Source organism: Salvelinus sp. IW2-2015, unplaced genomic scaffold, assembly GCF_002910315.2.
Source record: "Salvelinus sp. IW2-2015 unplaced genomic scaffold, ASM291031v2 Un_scaffold1448, whole genome shotgun sequence".
In the NCBI taxonomy this organism is placed as follows: Eukaryota; Metazoa; Chordata; class Actinopteri; order Salmoniformes; family Salmonidae; genus Salvelinus; species Salvelinus sp. IW2-2015.
In genome coordinates, this window is record NW_019942915.1 from 14,337 (window position 1) to 32,160 (window position 17,824).

At 45.6% G+C, this 17,824-nt stretch overlaps 1 pseudogene; it reads right to left on the reverse strand.

The window, feature by feature from the left end:
• LOC112070883 (alpha-(1,6)-fucosyltransferase-like) overlaps nucleotides 1-17,824 on the reverse strand; it is a 162,354-nt pseudogene that overhangs the window by 11,777 nt on the left and 132,753 nt on the right.

Here is a 17,824-nt window from a genome sequence, read left to right on the forward strand (position 1 = left end):
AGTAAGTGACTCTCAGCCAGCGGAGGCAAACAGTCTCTCTCAGCCAGCGGAGGCAAACAGTCTCTCTCAGCCAGCGGAGGCAAGCAGTCTCTCTCAGCCAGCGGAGGCAAGCAGTCTCTCTCAGCCAGCGGAGGCAAACAGTCTCTCTCAGCCAGCGGAGGCAAACAGTCTCTCTCAGCCAGCGGAGGCAAACAGTCTCTCTCAGCCAGCAGAGACAGGCAGGACTACTCCTTCAGCCAGTTTCAGTGTAAAGTTTTAATGTCACAAGTACAGTCAAATGCCTTTCTTGACAGCTCAAACCCCAACAACGCAGTAAACAATAACAGGCAGTGAGCCCACTGTTCCAACGCCGTCATTGTACATAACAATGTGTTCTTAACTGACTTGCCTAATAAAATAAATATACAGGGTCAGTATAGTGTTAATGTGCAGGGATACTGGAGTGATAGAGGTAGATATGTATGGGGTAAACGTACTACTATACAGGGTCAGTTCCAGTACCATATTGTTAATGTGCAGGGATACTGGAGTGATAGAGGTAGATATGTATGGGGTAAACGTACTATATACAGGGTCAGTTCCAGTACCATATAACAATGTGCAGGGATACTGGAGTGATAGAGGTAGATATGTATGGGGTGAACGTACTATATACAGGGTCAGTCCAGTACCATATTGTTAATGTGCAGGATACCAGAGTGATAGACGTAGATATGTATGGGGTAAACGTACTATATACACGGGTCAGTTCCAGTACCATATTGTTAATTGGCAGGGATACTAGAGTGATAGAGGTAGATATGTATGGGGTAAACGTACTAATACAGGGTCAGTTCCAGTACCATATTAACAATGTGCAGGATACTGGAGTGATAGAGGTAGATTATTATGGGGTGAACGTACTATATACAGGGTCAGTTCCAGTACCATATTGTTAATGTGCAGGGATACCAGAGTATAGAGTAGATATGTAATGCGGTACAACGTACCTATATACAGGGTCAGTTCCAGTACCATAGTGTTAATGTCAGGATACTAGAGTGATAGAGGTAGATATGTATGAGTGAACGTACTATATACCAGGGTCAGTTCCAGTACCACAGTGTTAAATGTCAGCGGATACTGGATGATAGAGTAGATATGTATGTGAACGTACTATATACAGGGCATTCCAGTTACCATCAGTTTAACGTGCCAGGGATACTGAGTATAGATAATATTATGGGTAAACGTACTATATACAGTCATTCCAGTACCAGAATTGTTAAGGTGCAAGGATACTAGAGTGATAGATAATGTATGGGGTAAACTGTACTATATACAGGTCAGTTCCAGTACCATATTGTTAATGTGCGATACTGGAGTGATAGAGGTAGATATGTATGGGGTAAACGCTACTATATACAGGGTCAGTTCCAGTACCATATTGTTAATGTGCAGGGATACTGGAGTGATAGAGGTAGATATGTATGGGGTGAACGTACTATATACAGGGTCAGTTCCAGTACCATATTGTTACATGTGCAGGATACTGGAGTGATAGAGTAGATATGTATGGGGTGAACGTACTATATACAGGGTCATTCCAGTACCATATTGTTAATGTGCAGGATACTAGAGTGATAGAGGTAGATATGTATGGCGTAAACGTACTATATACAGGGTCAGTTCCAGTACCATACTTTTAATGTGCAGGGATACTATAGTGATAGAGCGTAGATATGTATGGGGTGAACGTACTATATACAGGTCAGTTCCAGTACCATATGTTAAGGGTGCAGGGATACTGGAGTATAGAGTAATATGTATGGGGTAAACGTACTATATACAGCGTCAGTTCCAGTACCATATTGTAAGTGCAGGATTCACTGATCTGATAGAGGTCAGATATGTATGGGGTAAACTACTATATACAGGTCAGTTCCAGTAACCATATGTTAATGTGCAGGATACCTAGGCATGATAGAGTAGATATGTATGCGGTAAACGTACTATTATACAGGGTCTCAGTTCCCATACCATGAGTTACATGTCGCAGGATACTAGAGTGATAGAGTAGATATGTATGGCGAACGTACTATATACAGCGTCAGTTCCAGTACCATATTGTTAATGTGCAGGGATACTAGAGTCATAAGTAGATATGTATGGGTAAAACGTTCACTATATACAGGTCAGTTCCATACCATATTGTTAAGGTGCAGATACAGATTATAGAGGTAGATATGTATGGCTTAACGTACTATATACAGCGTCCAGTCAGTACCATCCATTGTTAAGGCTGCAGGATTACTGAGGCATAGAGGTAGATATGTATGGGGTAAACGTACTATATACAGGGTCAGTTCCAGTACCACATTGTTAAGGTGCAGGGATACTGGAGTGATAGAGGTAGATATGTATAGGGGTAAACGTACTATATACAGGGTCAGTTCCAGTACTATATTGTTAAGGTGCAGGGATACTGGAGTGATAGAGGTAGATATGTATAGGGGTTAGGTGACTAGGCATCAGGATATATGATAAACAGAGTAGCAGCAGCATATATGAAAATTGTATGTGAGTGGGTGTGTGTAGAGTCAGTATAAATGTATGACCATATGTGTGTGTGAACAAATGATGGAGTGAGTGTTTATGTGTGTGTTGGAGTATCAGTGTGTGTAACATGTAGTGCCATGTTAGTGTGCATAGAGGCAAAAATAAGAATAAAATACAAAGGTCAACTCAGATAGTCTGTGTAGCTATTTGGGAACCTATTTAGCAGTCTAATGGCTTGTGGATAGAATCTGTTCAGGAGCCTGTTGGTGTCAGACTTGTTGATCTGGTATTGCTTGCCGGGCAGAAGCAGAGAGAACAGTATATGGCTTGGCAGGTTGGAGCCTTTAACAATTTTCTGGGCCTTTCTTTCACACTGCCTGATAAAGAAGTCCTGGATGGCAGGGAGCTCGGCCCAGTGATGTACTGGGATGTCCGCACCACCCTCTGTAGCGCCATGTGATCGAGGACGGTGCTGTTGCCATTCTAAGCAGTGATGCAGCCAGTCAAGATGCACTGAATGGTGCAGCTGTAAAACTTTTTGAGGATTTGAGGGCCCATGCCAAACCTTTTCAACCTCCTGAGTGGGAAGAGGGACTGTTGTGCCTTCTTCATGTCTGCACGTGTTTGTGGACCATTTTATGTTCTTAGTGATTTGGACACCAAAGATCTTGAAACTTTCGAACCTCTCCACTGCAGCCCCGTTGATGTGGATGGGGATCCCCATTTCCTGTAGTCCACGATCAGCTCCTTGGTCTTACTGACGTTGATGGAGAGGTTGTTGTTCCGGCACCACACTGCCAAGTCACTGACCTTCTCCCTGTAGGCTGTCTCATCGTGGCTGGTGATCAGGCCTACCATCGTCGTGTCGTCAGCAAACTTGATGATGGTGTTGGAGTCGTGCATGGCCACGCAGTCTTGGGTGTAACAGGGAAAATAGTGAGAGTGGGTTGGAGTGGGTATAGTTTGTCTTGGATGATGGAGTTGATGTGTTCCATAACCAGCCTCTCAAAGCACTTCATGATTACATAAGTGAGTGCTACAGGGTGGCAGTTGTTGTGGCATGGCGCCTTAAAGTTCTTGGGAACAGGAATGATGGTGGTCATGTTAAAACATGTGGAGCTTACAGACTGAGACAAGGAGAGGTTGAAAACTATAGTGAATAGGCCTCCCAAGTAGCGCAGCGGTTTAAGTCACTACAGACATGGATTCGATCCCAGGCTGTGTCATAGGGCGGCACACAATTGGCGGGTTTGGCCGGGGGGGGCTTTACTTGGCTCATCGCGCTCTAACGGCTTCTTGTGGCGGGCCGGGCGCCTGCAGGCTGACTTCGGTCGTCAGTTGAACGGTGTTTCCTCTGACACATTGGTGCAACTGGCTTCCGGGTTAAGCGGGCGGGTGTTAAGGAGTACGGTATGGCGAGTCATGTTTTGGAGGACACATGACTCGACCATCGCCTCTCCCGAGCCCATTGGAGAGTTGCAGCAATGAGACACGGTCGTAGAAAAAGGGGGTAAACTTGTTTTAAAATAATAATTACTGTGAATATACCTACCAGCTGTTCTGCGCATGCTCTGAGAATGCGCCATGGAATACCATTGGGCCTCATGGTCTTGGAGGTATTGACCTGATTAATGACTTTACTCACGTCGGGCTTGGAGAGTGAGATCACCCATTCTTCTGGGTCGTTGGCCCTTGGAGAGCAAGATCACCCATTCTTCTGGGTCGGTGGCCCTTGGAGAGCAAGATCACCCATTCGTCTGGGTCGGTGGCCCTTGGAGAGCGAGATCACCCATTCTTCTGGGTCGTTGGCCCTTGGAGAGCGAGATCACCCATTCTTCTGGGTCGGTGGCAGCCCTCACACCTGGCACGATGTTGTTATTGTCAAAGCGTGCATGAAATGCATTGAGTTCGTCTGGTAGAGAGACATCGTTAGGCAGATCACGGCTTGGTCTTCCTTTGTAATCCGTAATGGACTTTAGCCCCTGCTACATCTGGCGGGCGTCAGAGTCTGTGTAATACGATTCCACATTATTTCCTATATTGTTCTTTTGCTCCTTTGATGACACTGCGGAGGACTTCTTGTACTTGTTCCTGTCCTCGGCTCTAGCCTCAGGGTTGTCTGTGATAGCCCTGTAAGAAGTAGCCCTGTCCTTTAGTTTAGCACCAACCTCAGTGTTAATCCAGGGATTTTGATTGGTGAAGCAGTGAACCTTAACTGTGGGGAATGCGTCACCAATGTATTTCCTAATGAACCCGGTGACAGAGGCGGTTAGTTCGTCAATGTTATTGGCAAAGTCCCAAAATATACTCCAATCTGCACTAGCAAAGCAGTCCTGTAGCATAATCTCTGATTCTGGAGACCATTTCTCAACGGAGCGAATCACGGGTAATTCATGTTTGAGCTTGTAAACAGGAAGCAGGAGTACGGAGTCATGATCTGATCTGACGAATGGGAGAAGAGGGAGGTCCTTGTATTATTGCTTATGGGTAAAGTAACAGTGGTCTAGGACTTTTTTGTCCTTAATGGCGACGGAGACATGTTGATGGATGTGTGTCATCACGTATCTTAGTGATGCGGAATTAAAATCGCCGGCAACCAGAAAAGCAGCCTCTCTAAGCCAGCGGAGGCAGACAGTGTCTCTCAGCCAGCGGAGGCAGACAGTGTCTCTCAGCCAGCGGAGGCAGACAGTGTCTCTCAGCCAGCGGAGGCAGACAGTGTCTCTCATCCAGCGGAGGCAGACAGTGTCTCTCATCCAGCGGAGGCAGACAGTGTCTCTCATCCAGCTGAGGCAGACAGTGTCTCTCATCCAGCGGAGGAAGACAGTGTCTCTCAGCCAGCGGAGGCAGACAGTGTCTCTCATCCAGCGGAGGGAATGAGATCGAAGTGGTCCTCTCACCAGCGAGGCAGACAGTGTCCCTCTCAATCCAGCGGAGAAGACAGTGTCTCTCATCCAGCGGAGGAAGACAGTGTCCTCTTCATCCACGGATGGAAGACAGTGTCTCTCACCAGCGGAGGCAGACATGTCTCTCATCCAGCGGAGGCAGACAGTGTCTCTCATCCAGCGGAGGAAGACCAGTGTCTCTCTCAGCCAGCGAGGCAGACGGTGTCTCTCAGCCAGCGGAGGCAGACGGGGGGGGGGGGTTCTCTCCGCCAGCGGAGGCAGACGGTGTCTCTCAGCCAGCGAGGCAGACGTGTCTCTCATCCAGCGGAGGCCAGACGGTGTCCCTCATCCAGCGGAGGCAGACGGTGTCTCTCAGCCAGCGGAGGCAGACGGTGTCTCTCAGCCAGCGGAGGCAGCACGTGTCTCTCAGCGCGAGCAGCGTGCTCTCAGCCAGCGAGGCAGACGGTGTCTCTCAGCCAGCGGCGGAGGCAGACGGTGTCTCTCAGCCAGCGGAGGCAGACGGTGTCTCTCAGCCAGCGAGGCAGACGGTGTCTCTCAGCCAGCGAGGCAGACGGTTGTCCTCAGCCAGCGGAGGCAGACGGTGCCTCTCAGCCAGCGGAGGCAGACCAGGTGTCTCTCAGCCAGCGGAGGCAGACAGTGTCTCTCAGCCAGCGGACTCCAATTAGGCCCACATCACTGAGAGGAGACCGTTTAATGGACAGATAACACATCACTGAGAAGAGACCGTCTAATGGACAGATAACACATCACTGAAGAGGAGACCGTTTAATGACAGATAACACATCACTGAGAAGAGACCGTCTAATGACAGATAACACATCACTGAGAAGAGACCGTTTAATGGACAAGATAACACATCACTGAGAAGAGACCGTTATATGGACGATAACACATCACTGAGAAGAGACCGTCTAATGGACAGATAAACACATCACTGAGAAAGAACGCGTCTAATGGACAGATAACACATCACTGAGAGGAGACCGTTAATGGACAGATAACACATCACTGAGAGAGACCGTCTAATGGACAGATAACACATTCACTGAGAAGAGACCGTCTAATGACACAGATAACACATCACTGAGAAGAGACCGTCTAATGGACAGATAACAACATCACTGAGAAGAGACCGTCTAATGGACAGATTAACACATCACTGAGAGGAGACCGTTTAATGGGACAGATAACACATCACTGAGAAGAGACCGTCTAATGGACAGATAACACATCACTGAGCAGAGACCGCTAATGGACAGATAACACTCACTGAAAGAACCGTTTAATGACAGATAACACATCACTGAGAAGAGACCGTTCATGACACGATAACACATCACTGAGAGAGACCGTCTAATGGACAGATAACACAATCACTGAGAAGAGACCGTCTAAATGGACAGATAACACATCACTGAGAAGAGACCGTCTAATGGACAGATAACACATCACTGAGAGGAGACCGTCTAATGGACAGATAACACATCACTGAGAAGAGACCGTCTAATGGACAGATAACACATCACTGAGAGGAGACTGTTTAATGGACAGATAACACATCAACTTGAGAAGAGACCGTCTAATGGACAGATAAATACATCACTGAGAAGAGACCGTCTAATGGACAGATAACGGTCAATGGACACTGTGGAGAAAAAACCAATGAAACCATTCAGCTCTTTCTTATTGTGTGGTGTGTGTGTGTTTATCTATCACTCTTCATTCCTATTTGTCATTCCAGCACTCTCTTTCCCTTCTGCCCATGTTAACCCCTATCAAATCAATCAATTTATCAATCAATCAAATGTATTTATAAAGCTCTTTTTACACCAGCAGATGTCACAAAGTGCTTATACAGAAACCCAGACTAAAACCTCTATCATGGTGGCCTCCACTGCTCTCCCCCCTTCCACCACCCCTTAAATCTCTGCATGGTGCAGAACTCACCTTGTCCATCATCCCTTGCCTCCCTCCCTCCCTCCCTCCCTCATTCCCTCATTCCCTCCTTCCATCAATCCATCCCTCATTCCCTCCCTCCATCCCTCCATCCACATGCCTGGGGATTGATCAGGCCCTCATCCCTCAGGCCGGGCTGTCACACACAACACACACACACACACACACACACAACACACACACACACACACACACACACACACACACACACACACACACACACACACACAACACTCATCTATCTCTCTTTCGCCCATCACGCCATCTGGCCTGCGTGTGTCATCATCTCCAGGTGATTGACAGCTGTGGAGAGGGCGGAGCCCAGAGGCAGATCGCCACACCGACCCTGTATTCACCCAAATCATTAATGCTGCTGGGTGACTGGTGGTGGGTGGGCTGTTGGCCTGTCACTCAAATCAGGGAGGGGATGCTGAGTGTGGGAGTTCATGGAGCAAAGGTGTGAGATATTCCCAGGCACGACTACTGTAACAATGCGATAGTGGTACATGCTATGTGTGTTTGGTGTACATTCTGCGTCTATACATTTAGTCTGTATATCCCGTTTATCGTCTGTCTGTATTTTGTTTATTGTGGTAGCAGCATTTTACTAAGTAACAATTCTTTACATGCAATGTATTTGTAATGATGTAGTAAAAGTGATTCTGATCCTTGTTGTGTGCCCTGTCATCCACTTCACAGTGACATGATAATAGTCCACGCACACACACACCACACACCCACACACACACACACACAACACACACACACACACACACACACACACACACACACACACACACACACACACACACACACACACACACAGGCAGTACCATCATGACACTGTATGGTAACACTGCTCCTCTACAGGGCCCTTCCACCAAATCGGAAATCGGTGACTTTTGAGAACTGTAATTTTGTCCCAAAAACTTTGGATTTCACCTCATTTTAACATTCTGTCATAAAGAGCACATGTTGAATTTTTTCTCATTTCAAGGTTAAATAAAAACATTGCAATAGTAAGTTACAGGGTTGACCATAACAGAGTTGACCATAACAGGGTTGACCATAACAGAGTTGACCATAACAGGGTTGACCATAACAGAGTTGACCGTAACAGACTTGACCGTAACAGACTTGACCATAACAGACTTGACTGTAACAGGGTTGACTGTAACAGGGTTGACCGTAACAGGGTTGACTGTAACAGGGTTGACCGTAACAGAGTTGACCGTAACAGGATTGATGATTTCTTCTTAAATTAGCCATAAATCCCCTTGTGACAGGAGGAATGGAAGCTTGTTGTGTGTAACAGGGAGGGGCAATTGAATGCAAGCCTGTCTATCACAGGAGGATGGTGGCACCTTAATTGGGGAGGACGGGCTCATGGTAATGGCTGGAGTGGAATCAGTGGAATGGTATCAAATACATCAAACACATACTGAAGGTTCCATGTGTTTGATTCCATTCCAGCCATTGTTATGAGCCGTCCTCCCCTCAGCAGCCTCCAGTGCTGTCTATACTGTGTGGTTAACAGGGTTGACGCTTTATGCATGACCTGCTCAGTTTTCCACCACAAAACACCAGAAAATTGCCCAAAAGAGTAGAACCAGCTCACCTGATTTGACTAGATGTTTCTTTCTAAAATGTTTTTGTTTTAAAGGAATAGTTTCATCATATTAAAACGAGAGTTCAGTTCACATGACAGGGTTGACCTTAAACTGAGGGACAGACGGAAATGAATCACTGTTCACATTAAATGAATAATTATCTCCAGAGATTACTTTGTCAAAGCAACAAATTAACGAGGGCTTTACAATGATGGTGAAAACTTTGTGAGATTTTGAGATAATGTGGGTTAATATCTTCCTAGAAGTGACACAGGGTTGACAGATGCAAAATGCATAATTTTGGCAATTTAGCAAGTCATTATTCATATTAAAAATCAGATGTATTGAATTCTCCGTCTATATTAAAGGGCCCTATATTTAATACAACAGGCTTTTAAAGTGCACAGTTTCTTGTTATATTATTAAAGGCCCAGACGCATAAGAAACAACCCTACGGGTATAACAACTTGGACTGACTGGTCCCAGAGCAACGGCTCGATGTGTTCAATAACAACAGACACAAACACTGCACTGTCTCTGACTGAGACCCATCTGGACAGTGCCTGTCTGAAAGCTGGACATGTTTTGATGCCATGAATCCTACCTTTGTTTTCCAGCCAATATTGAATAATTACAAAAGCAAGGGATTTAATCGGAGACCAGCTGTCCGAAGTGTGTGTGTGTGTGTGTGTGTGTGTGTGTGTGTGTGTGTGTGTGTGTGTGTGTGTTGGTGTGTGTGTGTGTGTGTATATTCCAAAGCAATTGAGGATATCACAGGGGGGAAAAGCTGCACCTATGGCTGGACTTATGACTAATGCAAGCACGTACGCCATCACACACACACGCATGCAAGTACAAACACACACACACACACATGCATGGAAGTACACACGCACACAAACGCACACACACAATCCTTCCTCCCCCATACGTCTACCCCCCTCCACACACATCTCCCTTCAGGTAGGTAGTTACCTGAGGGACTCAGCCATGCGTCGCAGGTCCTCGTTCTGCTGCTTGAGGCGCTCCAGCTTGGCAAGGATCTTGGATAGCTCTCTGCTGGATCTCTCTGGGTGCTCACTGTCTCTCACCAGGTGGCCCCCGATGTAGAATAGCAGCGTGCCCCACGCCAGCAGTACCAGGGTAACCCAGCGCCAGGAGCCCGCCCAGGGCCGCATCGTAGCTCAGCCTGCCCACCTACACACACCGTCGCGACCCGTCACAATAGCCGCCTGGGCATCCTCACTGGCACCGCAGTGCAGGGGCAGTGGGAGGGATGTTTTTGGGGCAGTGTATCTCTGGTTCAGCCTCCTCTCCGTGTGCTAGAGCATGACCGACGCCCCTTGCTGTTGTTCCAGCTCTGTCCTGCTAGGGGCTCCACCTCTTGCTCGCTCGTGACTGTGTCGCCTTCCGCTCCACTCCTAGCCCCCTGCTGGTCCCCCCTCGTCTGTACGTGTCACCTCTTCCTCTAGCTTCCTCCTGTCTTACTTCATGTGTTTGGCCTGGCTCCTTTGGGGACAGAGAGAGAAAGAGAGCTGGTCAAACAGACAGAAAGACAAAGGGATTGATGGACAGACAGACAGACACACACACACACATGGACCCACATAGACAGACAGATGCCAGGGGAGCTGAGCAACAGAGCCAAACTCCCAGAGAAGGACAGACGCAGCTCAGAGGAACAAGGCTTGCTGGCTGTAACAGTGGGGGCATTGTGTGACTGGCCCTGACAGAGCCGAGGCTCAGCAACCCCACAGGATTGTTCAGCATGACACTGCAATTTACATTTCCACCGTGATGTACAACGCTCCAAGAGCCACAATGCACTGTGATGAGAAAACAAAGAGACTGGGATGTTCTGTTTTCTCTCTCTCTCTCTCTCTCTCTCTCTCTCTCTCTCTCTATTTCTCTTAACACCTCTCTCTATCTCTCCTCTTTATATCTCTTTCTCCCTCTTTTTCTCTTCTTTTCTTCCTTCTCTTCTCTCTCTCTCTCTTCTCTCTCTCTCTCTCTCTCTCTCTCTTCTCCTCTCTCTCTCTCTCTCTCTCTCTCTCTCTCCTCTCTCTCTCTCTCTCTCTCTCTCTCTCTCTCTCTCTTCTCTCTCTCGCTCTCTAACTCTGCCTCCCACCTTCTTCCTCCCCCCCGCCCCATCTCACTTTAAGGCATGGCTAAACCCAATGGCTAATATGGATTCAGCCGGTGAAAGCTAAATCCCCTGATCGCTCCTTTCGTTTTACCATGTACATTCCCGCTGACATCGCCACCGTCTCTGTGACAAAGTGCGTCATTGTCAAGGTGATGTGGTGAGCCCAGTGTCATCACTTCAGAGATAGAGAGAGAGAGAGTGAGAGAAAGAGAGAGAGAGAGAGAGAGAAAGAGAAGGTAGACAGAGAGAGAGAAAGAGAGATACAGAAAAGAGAGCTAGAGAGACATAGGGAGAGAGTGAGAGAGCGAGAGACAGAGAGAGACAGAAAGGTAGACAGAGAGAGAGAGAAAGACCGACAGAGAGAGAGAGAGGGGGGGAGAGAGAAAGTGATAGAGAGAGAGAGAGAAAGAGTGAGAGAGAGAAAATGAGACAGAGAGACAGAAAGAGAGAGAGAGAAAAGGAGACAGAGAGAGAAAGAGTGAGAGCGACAGAGAGAGAAAGAGAGAGGGAGACAGAGGGAGAGAGTGAGAAGGCGAGAGAGAGAGTGAGACAGAGAGCTAGAGAAATAGAGAGAGATGCTGCTAGTCAGAGAGAGATACACCTGGTATAGAGGAGACGGACCCACTGGTTGCCCTCTAGGTTACAGAGAGCTGGTAGTCTCATCCACCAAACTATCAGGTGTGAAACAGGGAAGGGACTCAGGGGTATGCTAATTTGGTATCGAGGAGACCTAACTCACTCCAATATATTAATCAAAACAGGAACATTTTACATTACTACAATCCCCATACTTTAATGAAGACAGCTTCTCCATCCTGGAGGGGGAGAACAATCATTTCCAGGCCCAGGGACATGTACTAGTCTGTGGTGACCTAAATGCCAGAACTGGACAATAACCTTACACCCTCAGCACACAGGGGGACAAACACCTGCCTGGAGGTGACAGCATTCCCTCCCCCATATGCCCCCCTAGGCAAAACTATGACAACATCACCAACAAAACGGGTTACAACTCCTGCAGCTCTGTCGCATGCTGGGTATGTACATAGTCAGTGGTAGGCTTCGAGGGGACTCCTATGGTAGGTACACCTATAGCTCATCTCTTGGCTGTAGTACTGTAGACTACTTTATCACTGACCTCAACCCAGAGTCTCTCAGAGCGTTCACAGTCAGCACACTGACAGTCCTATCAGACCACAGCAAAATAACAGTCTACTTGAACAGAGCAATACTCAATCATGAGGCAACAAAGCCAAAGGAACTGAGTAATATTAAGAAATGCTATAGATGGAAGGAATGTAGTGTGGAAACCTACCAAAAAACAATTAGGTAACAACAAATTCAATCCCTTCTAGACAACGTCCTGGACAAAACGTTCCACTGTAATAGTGAAGGTGTAAATTTGGCAGTAGAAAATGTTAACAGTATATTTGACCTCTCAGCTTCCCTATCAAACCTAAAAATGTCAAACAGAAATCCGAAGAAAATGAACAACAATGACAAATGGTTTGATGAAGAATGCAAAAACCTAAGAAAGAAATTGAGAAACCTGTCCAGTCAAAAACATAGAGAACCAGAAAACCTGAGTCTACGCCTTCACTATGGTGAATCACTAAAACAATACAGAAATATACTACGGAAAAAGAAGGAACAGCACGTCAGAAATCAGCTCAATAATTGAAGAATCCATAGACTTGGAAAAATTGGACAACACGAAGAATTATCTATCCAAAATGGAGATGTATGGGTAAACCACTTCTCCAATCTTTTTGGCTCTATAACAAAGAACAAACAGATACATATATAACAAATACATGATCAAATACAAATCTTAGAATCAACTACTAAAGACTACCAGAACTCACTGGATTCTCGAATTACATTGAATGACTTACTGGACAAAATAAAAACCCTCCAACCCAAAAAAGGCCTGTGGTGTTGATGGTATCCTCAATGAAATGATCAAATATACAGACAACAAATTCCAATTGGCTATACTAAAACTCTTTAACATCATCCTTAGCTCTGGCATCTTCCCCAATATTTGGAACCAAGGACTGATCACCCCAATCCACAAAAGTGGAGACAAATTTGACCCCAATAACTACCGTGGGATATGTGTCAACAGAAACCTTGGGAAAATCCTCTGCATTATCATTAATAGCAGACTCGTACATTTCCTCAGTGAAAACAATGTACTGAGCAAATGTCAAATTGAGTTTCTACCAAATTATCGTACGACAGACCACGTATTCACCCTGCACACCCGAAATGACAAACAAACAAACCAAAACAAAGGCAAAGTCTTCTCATGCTTTGTGGATTTCAAAAAAGCTTTTGACTCATTTTAGCATGAGGGTCTACTATACAAATTGAAGGAAAGTGGTGTTGGAGGAAAAACATACGACATTATACAATCCATATACACAAAAAGTACACACATTTCTTCCCACAGGGCCGTGGGGTGAGACAGGGATGCAGCTTGAGCCCCACCCTCTTCAACATATATATCAACGAATTGGCAATGGCACTAGAAATGTCTGCAGCACCCGGCCTCACCCTACTAGAATCTGAAGTAAAATGTCTACTGTTTGCTGATGATCTGGTGCTTCTGTTACCAACCAAGGAGGGCCTACAGCAACACCTAGATCTTCTGCACAAATTCTTCCAGACCTGGGCTTTGACAGTAAATCTCAGTAAGACCAAAATAATGGTGTTCCAGTTGCTAGGACCACAAATACAAATTCCACCTAGACACCATTGCCTTAGAGCACACAGAAAACTATACATACCTTGGCCTAAACATCAAGGCCACAGGTAAATTCTAGCTGTGAACGATCTGAGAGACAAGGCAAGAAGGGCATTCTATGCCATCAAAAGGAACATAAAATTCAACATACCAATTAGGATCTGGCAAAAAANCAACCAAGGAGGGCCTACAGCAACACCTAGATCTTCTGCACAAATTCTTCCAGACCTGGGCTTTGACAGTAAATCTCAGTAAGACCAAAATAATGGTGTTCCAGTTGCTAGGACCACAAATACAAATTCCACCTAGACACCATTGCCTTAGAGCACACAGAAAACTATACATACCTTGGCCTAAACATCAAGGCCACAGGTAAATTCTAGCTGTGAACGATCTGAGAGACAAGGCAAGAAGGGCATTCTATGCCATCAAAAGGAACATAAAATTCAACATACCAATTAGGATCTGGCAAAAAAATACTTGAATCAGTTATAGAACCCATTGCCTTTCATGGTCGTGTGATCTGGATTCCGCTCACCAACCAAGAATTCACAAAATTGGACAAACGCCAAATTGAGACTGCATGCAGAATTCTGCAAAAATATCCTCCGTGTAGAACGTAAAACACCAAATAATGCATGCAGAGCAGTATTAGGCCGATACACATTAATGATCAAAATCCAGAAAAGAGCTGTTAAATTCTACAACCACCTAAAAGGAAGCGATTCCCAAACCTTCCATAACAAAGCCATCATGAACCTTGAGAAGAGTCCCCTAAGCAAGCTGGTCCTGGGGCTCTGTTCACAAACAGAAACAGACCCCACAGAGCCCCAGGACAGCAACACAATTAGACCCAACCAAATCATGAGAACACAAAAAAATATAATTACTTGACACTGGAAAAAATTTACAAAACAACTGAGCAAACTAGAATGCTATATGGCCCTGAACAGAGAGTACACAGTGGCAGAATACCTGACCACTGTGACTGACCCAAACGTAAGGAAGGCTTTGACTATGTACAAACACAATGAGCATGGCCTTGCTATTGAGAAAGGCCGCCGTAGGCAGACCTGGCTTTCAAGAGAAGACAGGCTATGTGCACACTGCCCACAAAATGAGGTGGAAACTGAGCTGCACTTCCTAACCTCCTGCCAAATGTATGACCATATTAGAGACACATATTTCCCTCAGATTACACAGATCCACAAAGAATTTGAAAACAAACCCGATTTTGATAAACTCCCATACTGGGTACTCCTTTACTGGTGAAATACCACAGTGTGCCATAACAGTAGCAATATTTGTGACCTGTTGCCACAAGTAAAGGGCAACCAGTGAATAACAAACACCATTGTAAATACAACTCATATTTATGTTTATTTATATTCCCTTTTGTACTTTAACCATTTGCACATCGTTACAACACTGTATATATACATAATATGACATTTTTTATGTCTTAATTCTTTTGGAACTTCTGTGAGTGTAATGTTTACAGTTCATTTTTACTGTTTATTTCACATTTGTATATTATCTACTTTACTTGCTTTGGCAATGTTAAATAATGCCAATATAGCCCCTTGAATTGAATTGAGAGAGACAAAGAGAGAGAGAGAGATGGACCTGCATTGCCGGGTTAATGGGAATACATACCTTTTCTATCAACTCCCAACCCCATCAAAGTTTTTGAGTTGTAGATGCTGTGTATAGAGTTGAGATGCTGGGTATAGAGTTGAGATGCTGTGTATAGAGTTGAGATGCTGTGTATAGAGTTGAGATGTGGTTAATAGAGTTGAGAATGCTGTGTATAGAGTTTGAGATGCTGTTGTATAAAGAGTTGAGATGCTGTGTATAGAGTTGAGATGCTGGGTATAGAGTGGGATGCTGTGTATATAGTTGAGATGCTGTGTATAGAGTTGAGATGCTGTGTATAGAGTGAGTGTGTAGTAGCAGCTGTAGAGTTGAGATGCTGTGTATAGAGTTGAAGATGCTGTGTATAGAGTTGAGATGCTGTGTATAGAGTTGAGATGCTGTGTATAGAGTTGAGATGCTGTGTATAGAGTTGAGATGCTGTGTATAGAGTTGTAGAGATGCTGTGGTATAGAGTTGAGATGCTGTGATATAGAGTTGAGATGCTGTGTAATAGAGTTGAGATGCTGGGTATAGAGTTGAGATGCTGTGTATAGGTTGAGATGCTGTGTATAGAGTTGAGATGCGTGTATAGAGTTGAGATGCTGGGTATAGAGTTGAGATGCTGGGTATAGAGTTGAGATGCTGGGTATAGAGTTAGATGCTGTGTATAGAGTTGAGATGCTGGGTATAGAGTTGAGATGCTGTGTATAGAGTTTGAGATGCTGGGTATAGAGTTGAGATGCTGTGTATGAGTTGAGATGCTGTGTATGAGAGCTGGTATGAGTAGATGCTGGGTATAGAGTTGAGATGCTGTGTATAGAGTTAAGATGCTGTGTATAGAGTTGAGATGCTGGTATAGAGTTGAGATGCTGTGTATAGAGTTGAGATGCTGTGTATAGAGTTGAGATGCTGGTAAGAGTTGAGATGCTGTGTATAGAGTTGAGATGCTGTGTATAGAGTTGAGATGCTGTGTATAGAGTTGAGATGCTGTGTATAGAGTTGAGTGCTGTGTATAGAGTTGAGATGTGTAATGAGTTGAGATGCTGTGTATAGAGTTGAGATGCTGTGTATAGAGTTTGAGATGCTGTGTATAGAGTTGAGATGCTGTGTATAGAGTTGAGATGCTGTATATAGAGTTGAGATGATGGGTATAGAGTTGAGATGCTGGTATAGAGTTGAGATGCTGGGTATAGGTTGAGATGCTGGGTATAGAGTTGAGATGCTTGTATAGAGTTGAGATGATGGGTATAGAGTTGAGATGCTGGGTATAGAGTTGAGATGCTGGGTATAGAGTTGAGATGCTGTGTATACTCCATTTTGTTGATTCCAGCCTACAACACAGAAACTAAAACAACAAGCTCCCGCGCTCAGGTCTGTTCAACGCTGGTCCGACCAATCTGAATCCACGCTTCAAGACTGCTTCGATCACGCGGATTGGAATATGTTCCGCATTGCGTCCAACAACAATATTGACGAATATGCTGATTCGGTGAGCGAGTTCATTAGGAAGTGCATTGACGATGTCGTACCCACAGCAACGATTAAAACATTCCCAAACCAGAAACCGTGGATTGACGGCAGCATTCGCGCGAAACTGAAAGCGCGAACCACTGCTTTTAACCAGGGCAAGGTGACCGGAAGCATGACCGAATACAAACAGTGTAGCTATTTCTCCGCAAGGCAATCAAACAGGCTAAGTCCCAGTACAGAGACAAAATCGAGTCGCAATTCAACAGCTCAACACAAGAGGTATGTGGCAGGGTCTACAGTCAATCACGGATTACAAAAAGAAAACCAGCCCCGTCGCGGACCAGGATGTCTTGCTCCCAGACAGCTAAACAACTTTTTTGCCCGCTTTGAGGACAATACAGTGCCACTGACACGGCCCCTACAAAAACCTGCGGGCTCTCCTTCACTGCAGCCGAGGTGAGTAAAACATTTAAACGTGTTAACCCTCGCAAGGCTGCAGGCCCAGACGGCATTCCCAGCCGCGTCCTCAGAGGCATGCGCAGACCAGCTGGCTGGTGTGTTTACGGACATATTCAATCATCCTTATCCCAGTCTGCTGTTCCACATGCTTCAAGAGGGCCACCATTGTTCCTGTTCCCAAGAAAGCTAAGGTAACTGAGCTAAACGACTACCGCCCCGTAGCACTCACTTCCGTCATCATGAAGTGCTTTGAGAGACTAGTCAAGGACCATATCACCTCCACCCTACCGGACACCCTAGACCCACTCCAATTGCTTACCGACCCAATAGGTCCACAGACGACGCAATCGCAACCACA